This window comes from Herpailurus yagouaroundi, unplaced genomic scaffold (assembly GCF_014898765.1).
Source record: "Herpailurus yagouaroundi ecotype Mexico unplaced genomic scaffold, PumYag 162, whole genome shotgun sequence".
NCBI classification, from domain to species: domain Eukaryota; kingdom Metazoa; phylum Chordata; class Mammalia; order Carnivora; family Felidae; genus Herpailurus; species Herpailurus yagouaroundi.
In genome coordinates this window covers 19,354,305-19,361,866 of record NW_024412403.1, presented here as the reverse complement: position 1 = coordinate 19,361,866, position 7,562 = coordinate 19,354,305, and the positions used below count along the sequence as shown (strand labels likewise).

At 39.0% G+C, this 7,562-nt stretch overlaps 1 long non-coding RNA gene across 2 annotated transcripts; it reads right to left on the bottom strand.

Annotated features, from left to right (window-relative positions):
* Positions 1–295: 295 nt before the first annotated feature.
* Positions 296–7,056, bottom strand: LOC121036058 (uncharacterized). 2 transcript variants are annotated; one of them, XR_005793207.1, is made up of 2 exons: positions 6,773–7,056; positions 296–1,382 (listed from the first exon to the last, which is right to left on the bottom strand). It is a non-coding gene; the product is annotated as an uncharacterized LOC121036058 (long non-coding RNA). The 2 variants fall into 2 exon arrangements; XR_005793208.1 differs by lacking the exon at positions 6,773–7,056 and adding an exon at positions 2,293–2,396.
* Between the last annotated feature and the right edge of the window lie 506 nt (positions 7,057–7,562).

The following is a 7,562-nucleotide window of genomic DNA, read 5'->3' as shown; positions in this document are numbered from 1 at the left end:
CCATTATGATCATAAGGACTATGCTTCAATATGGAAGATTGTTTATGGAAAATGGAGTCTTTAATTACACAGCTTTTATATGTATATGGGAAAAACTATAAACAATACACAAAAATTAGAACTGTCGCATATATGAGGGATGAGATTAAAACTTATATTTGTCTCCATTTCCCAAATGCTCCAGTTTGTTGCCATAGCTTTTACAGTTCCTCAGCATTGGAAAAGAAAATAAATTGTCTTATTTCTAAATGTTATACCTTCACCTGATGTGAATTTATTCGAAGTTCCAAAAAGGTGATCATTACTTGCTTTTATTGAATTCATCCAGAACGATTTACATCATTGTGGAAATACTTTTAGAGTCCTTAAAACAGATTTATTTGCATGAAAATGAGACATTTACCCAAAAGGATCAGGCTAGAATGTAACATTAATTCAAGAATTAGATTGTCCTTCTCCTTTCTCATGTGTCTGCTTTACCTAACTGTCTGCAAGGGTTTATGTTCTAACTGCTTGGTTCATATAGATCTGGTTAAGCCCATTATCTCTCTACATTTTAATATATAGGACTATCTGTAACTATTCTTCTTTGCATACATTGCCACGAGTTCCTTGCATACTCCCCGGGGATTCATGGAGGGGAGGGGTTTTCAGACAAAGGAACTCAGGGCATGCCCTTCCCCCTCAAAAATAAGTTTCCTCCCTTGAAAACTGAACTAAGCCTTCAGCCTTCACCAGATGCTCAGATTGTGACATCCTTGCTTGATCTACCCTTCCCTACCAGCTCTCAAACCAGTAAACCCTTCCCTTCAGTGGTGTATGACCAGACATATTATTGAAATTCAGTCTTCCTCCGGGTGCCTTGGTCAGCAAGGATTTGGGCTGTGCCCTTGATGCCCTTCCTGGTCATAGAGAGAAGTAGCTACTCTCAATTTCATAGTCCCCCATTTGCATGACTCTCTACTACTCTGTCACTCCCCAGTCAATACTGACTGCCAAGAATTATTTTCAGGGTCATAACATTAACTCATCGGTGTGAAATGACATCAAATCAACTATTCCTTGGTTTGCATGCTTGCAAAGCTAAAGATTCTTATAACAACAACAACAAAAAGACAAAAATCCCTCCCTGTGGGACCTCTTACTCCAAAGGCCCTCCCTAGAGAAGAACTGCACTTCTCACCATTGACAGCCTTGCCATGTGACTTACTTAAGCCACAGAAATGTGAGAAAAAGTGCTATGTTCCACACCCAGTAGAAGCCATAGGAGCCACCACGTGGTTCTTCCATGGCGTTATATTTCCTCTGCCTAAAGATGAACAGCGTCCTAGAGAGGGGCTGCTTCTTCAGGAAAAGTCCAGAAATGAAGCAGACCAAATGTCCTGTAATGAAGTTAAAAAAAAAAAAAAAAAACACTTATTATTAGATACAATTAAGATTTTTAAAATCTGTTACCATATGCTGTTACCATAGCATAACCCAGCCAAGCCTGCCTGACACAACTGGTGTCTTTCTGACATTTTAGGAGGCAGGAATGAGCTGGATGTGTGACTTTGGGCAAATTACCTAATCTCACTGTGCCTCATCTATAACATTGAGGTAATAACTGCTGCATGAGGTTATTGTGATAAATACGTAAATGAAAACCTATAAACATGTAAACACTACCTGGTAAATAGCATATGCTTAATCAGTGTTAGCTACTGCTATTTATTCTTCTTATTATTACTATTATGGTTATTAATCTACAACAGATAAGGGTCTTATCCTAATTCTGTACACACAGTCTCCAGCACCGCGTCTGACTCATACACCCCATTTGACCTATTTTCCAAGTGTCTTTAATTGATCAGCCTCTTCCCTTTTGTTTCGTTTCCTCATATGATCACGTCCTTTGATTTTCTTTTGCCACCACTTTTTCCTCTTCCCTTTAAACTAGCAAAGGTTTTATAATACAAATTTAAACAGGAACCGAATACCTTCAAACGTTCAGCTCATTTTACTTGATACCCTGAATTTGGTACTTTTATAGACTTCGATCTATTCTTTGCCCTAATGGAGCTCCCAATAAATCATTTCATGTATCAAAATGTCTGCTTAATGGATGTCCTAGGACACAGTAGGTTCAATTTGTAAACACAAGTATCTGAAATAGTCAGAAGTTACGGAGCCAGAGTCTCCAGAAAAAAAGTCTTTTTAAAAACCATTCTTTTCTACTGTCATGTTCTCAAGGATAGGGAATAATGTTCTTTTCTCTTTTTCCTACATGGGACAATTGTACAAAAAGACAACCTTTGTTTCTGAGAAATCCTGTATTTTTTGTGTCCTGAGTTTCTTGACATCTTTCTATTTTTCTCACACAAAGCATCCTTAATCATCTGTGACACTGATCTTCATTGCGACCCATTTTCCTGGATTCTATAAACAGAAGACATATGCTTTAAATTACCAAAATTTCTCTCACCTCATTTTTCACTGCAAGAAAATAAAATGGAAAGTTCTTTCTCAAAGTGAAAACGATTATTTTCTCTTCAGCTTTATAGATGCTTAAGGTCTTCAGGGTTGTTCTTATTACCTAATTTTCTAACTGGCCACCTGGACTTCAGTTTCTCCCTTAACCCAATACTTTTTTTGTGTGGCCAAAATCATCTTCTTGAAGTTAAAATTTGACTATTGAACTTTCTTGGGTAAAAACATCCATATACTCTCCAACAACAATGGAATTATTGCAGTGGGAGAATTAGTGCCAAACTAGCGCACTCCTATCCAATAGACCACCCCTCCTAGAGCTTCCTCTTCCTCTCATTCCTATGACATGTTTTCTGTTCATTCTCTAGCTCCTTGCCAGCCTCCTTCTCTTTTTAGACCTATGAATGTAGACATTCTCCACAGTTACGTTCTCAAGCCTTCACACTTCCCTTACACCCTATCCTTAGCTTCACACTATCCTTAGCTTTAGAACTCAAAAGAGTTTGAACACCATGACCTAGTGACTCTTCTCTCTTCTAGAATGGCCACACCCAGTTTACTACCAAATTCTGTCCCTTCAACCTTCCAGATGTCTCTAATGGAAACCTTTTTCTCCCTTCCCGCTACCACTGACTTATACCCATATCTCCTCGATTGTTTTGGCTATGAGAGCATGAGACTCTGCCAGGGAGCAATGGGGCCAATCTGTCACTGACGGAAGTGGCTCGATCACGCATGAACACCCATGCAGGATCGGGTAGGTCAAGATGATTAAAAAACGGAATCAGAACCAAGTCAGTCGGAAGAAGAGCTGTGACTAGTGTTTTGGCCAGACTATACCAGATGGCATCAGACCCCAGTGGTCTGAGACACCACTGAGTTTCCTGCTGGGAGGTCTCAGTGCTCTGAGAAGAGGCTGGCTGCGGTCCTTTTGCAGGGACCCTCAACACTTCCCTACCCAGATACCTATGGTATCCCCTTGACTGTGCTTTGTCTCATGTCAACAGATTTGTTCTCATTTGCACAGGATGGTATTTGGTATCCTTGAGTTGGATGGAGGATACAAGTTAAGGGCATGTCCTTTAGTCTGAGTAGAGGTTGTTGGCTTCCAGAGTCTGAGGATTTATCTCAGGCCCACCCTTTTCTAGGACTGGAAATAGTTTTCTGGAAGTTGGACTTTGGGCTAATGCCTTGACAACTGACTGCCCCTTCCTTAGGTATCTCTCTCCATTACATTCTGCAGACCTCTGACTGATGAAACGTCCTCTCTCACAGATACAGTGTCACTCCCCTTCTTAGGTATTCTTCTGGGTGCCTCTCAGCCAAGAAACAAAATCAAAACTCTCTGTAGGCACCTGGGTGGCTCAGCGGGTTAAGTGTCTGACTCTTGATCTCAGCTCAGGTCTTGATCTTAGGGTCATGAGTTCAAGCCCCACAGTGAGCTCCACACTGAGTGTGAATCCTACTTTTAAAAAAAAATCAAAACTCCCTAACTTTGAATAAATACTTTTCTGGGATGTTTCCTGAAAATTGCCTTTGTATCCTATCTTCTGTATTTCTCTACCTATAACTAACACTCAAAAAGAGGGATATCAGGGGCACCTGGGTGGCTCAGTCAGTAAAGCATGCAACTCTTGATCTTGGGGTCATGAGTTGGAGCCCCATGTTGGAGCTAGAGTTTATTTTAAAAAAAGAGAGAAATAGAGAGAGAAGGCAGAAGGGGAATATCAGAGCTTTTGATCCTCTTGCTAGTCATTTGTTTCATATTTTCAAGAGGACAATTTCAATCAATGGTATTAGATAAGAGCCGCTGCACCCTGAAACTGCTGTCTGCTGTGCAGGCATATTAACTCTGGTGATAGAATGGCCATAAATAATGTAACGTACTTAAGTTGTCAGACCTCTCAGGTCATAGGAGTCCTAACTCATATTCATGAGCTCACTCATGACCCTCTTCATCAGAGTTCCAGTCCACTCCATGCAAACTGAAGTAGGCAGGTTGACAAGTCGCCATGGCTTATGTCAGACACTGAAACTGAAGAATGGCCCCAAACTGCTACAAAAGAGACTGAATTGTCCTCTAGACACTATTTTGGCCCTGGTGCAAATTCCTATTTTGGCCTCCTGCCATCCTCTCATTTCTACAAAAATTTAAGCTGCCTGAGAAATATTGGTCTTTCACATGGGCAAAGGGATGGTAGGACCCTCTACTATGTGTCCCTCAAGCAGAAGCTGTTGATTCCGAAATCAAACCCTCCAGCTGCTCCCTGTAATACTCCCTCTGTTCTATCCCAGTGCTGTAGCTGAAACCATTTGATCTATTTCTCCCTCACACTTCACTAGTCAGAGTCCAAATTGCTTCGCTTCGTTAATGCCTTTATCTCTACCCACTGGTGTAACCAGAATCAAATCTGAGAGAATATCAACGTTGCTCATGTTATTCATCACAATGCCAACCTGGGAAAGAAGCAGCTCAGTGTTGGGAGAAATAATGCTCAGTCTTCATGTCTCCTCAGAGAAAATCTCCAAAGTTGCCAGAACTTAGGCCTCGTCAATACACCACTTCCCCACATCTCCATTTCAATGATAATGATCCACGGAGCTCACAGGCAATGAATGGAAGGTTGCTGATTTTTACACAAACTCTTTTGTGAATTAGTTTTAAAATACTATTCAATAGTCACATAACATATTTGTTTTAAAACAAATTTATTGTAATCAATGAAATACTCATTTAAATATGGGAAATGGTGGATCCCATGGTAATTTGATATGTAATATCTCAGTAATATAAAGAAAACTCTTTTGTAGCACACATTTATATTATACCTTGAAAGCTCCCTTTAAAATTCCATAAAACACATAAGGGAAGGGAAACAAAAATAATATAAAAACAGGGAGGGGGACAAAACAGAAGAGACTCACAAATATGGAGAACAAACTGAGGGTTACGGGAGGGGTTGTGGGAGAGGGGATGGGCTAATTGGATAAGGGGCACTAAGGAATCTACTCCTGAAATCCTTGTTGCACTCTATGCTAATCTGGATGTCAATTTAAAAAAATAAAAAATAAAATAAAATAAAATTCCATAAAAGAAAATAGAGAATGGAGGAAGAAAGAGAAGGAAGGAGGGAAAAGGGGAAAGAGGGCAGAAGGGAAGTAGGAAACGAGAGGGTAGGCAATGAGGGAAGGAGAGAGGGGAATAAAAAGTTCACATCTCTAGAGGGCAGGTGGGTCGGGATGGGTGAAATAGAAGTGTGCAATAGGGATCAAAAAGTGCCCCTGTTGTGATGAGTACTGGGTGATTAAAATAGAAAGAAGAGGGAGAAGAAGAAGGAGGTGGTGGGGAAGGAGGAGAAGGAGGAGGAGGAGGAGGAGGAGGAGGAGAAGAAAGGGCACAAGAAGCCTGTGTGGTACAACCAAGTTTCTAGTTCTTGGTCAGGCCATTGGTAGTATGAGTGTATTCCCTTTGTGAAAATTCATCTAACTGTATACTTGCAATTTGTGCACCTTTTTGCATGTGTGGTACTTCAACAAAAAGTTTTCTCAAAACAATGCTCAACAGAGAAAAGTAAAATATAATAGAAAATCACCCCCTTGGGGATTTTTCTATAGAAAAAAAAGTCACATCTCTAACCACACATGAATAGTAAGCAGAATGCTTTATTAATCACATAGAAAATTAGATCAATTAACATTACTTGTGATTTTTCCTGTGCAATTTTGTAAATGATTCTGTCTGTGTTGACCATGGCCAGTGAAAAGCTCCTAGAATCTTTCTTTCTGTAATTTTTTGTTAATAAACCTAGGGAAAATTCAAGGTTATTTGGAACATTAAATAAAAGCTTTCTAACTCAAACATCCTAACTTTGAAAATCATCACATTCATGATTCTGCCAAACACTGTCAGAAGTTGGGATCTTTGTTTTCCTAATCTCATTCCAGGTGTGGTCTGATACAATTAGGAGGTTCTCTGGAGTCTGAATTTAAAACTTGTACTTCAGAGAAGGGCCTCGAGTTTGTAATCTGTTTACTTCTATAAAATAAATAGAATTTATTCATTCAGTCTTATTTCTTAGCAACAACAGGAAGTGCATTTAATATGCACCTTGCCCTCAGTAAGGTACTCCATACTCTTTATTATGTGAAAAATAATCATCATCTGTGTTTTGAAATATCCCATGTGAACTACAAATAAATAAAAGATAAAGATACAGATAAAATAAAAGATAAATATCTGTAAAGATACAGATAAAACAAAGGAGTAAGAAGTATATAAAAGGACTAAAAGAATACAAGTTACCATTTCTTTCTGTAACTTCATACATTTTCAGGGAATTCATATTTGCAGGACTCTGGAGGAAAAATCAAAATGAGACAAAAGTTTTCTGGTTTCTTTTGAATGTCATAGATATGGATGTTGGGCAACAGACCTGGAGATGTGGTTTGGGTACAAGATGTTTATTAAAGAACAAAGTCTACAAAAGGAAGGGAGAAAAGGCAAGATTGTGTACAAGAAGTTACTCTGAGATCCAGGCTTTTCAATGATGGTCCATATGCTTTGTTTCTTCACCAAATAATAGACTGGAAATACTCTGAAGACATTGTTTTTAAAAAGTTCTAGTAGATCCCTAAAATGTTCTCTTCTATTCAGCTTTCATAAGTAATGTTTATAGAAAGTTTTGGCATAAGTAAAGTTTATAGAAAGTGAGCTTCTTTCATGCTCACTAACAGTGAACCGTGACTGGTGGAGAAAGGTGCTAGAACGTGAACATTGGTGGTGGGTATGTCTTCTTGTACATACATTTTTTTCATTTGCCGAATTATCTAAAGTGGATATGTGCAACTCTTCAAACAGTTATAAATATATGATAAAAGTCCACACTGAAAGGAGTCTCACAGTGGTATGCAGGGCCAAAGGTAGGAGCTGAGGAGTTAGGACAGTGTTTATAAACAATGGTTTATTTTGGTCGAGTGGAACCATAAATAATTGTGTTTTCTTTTTATTTTACCAACATTCCTAAAATAAAAAGTTATTACCTTTATGGCAGGGTGATAGGGGAAACAAGTCCTCCAAGCTCATTCAGTGTTTA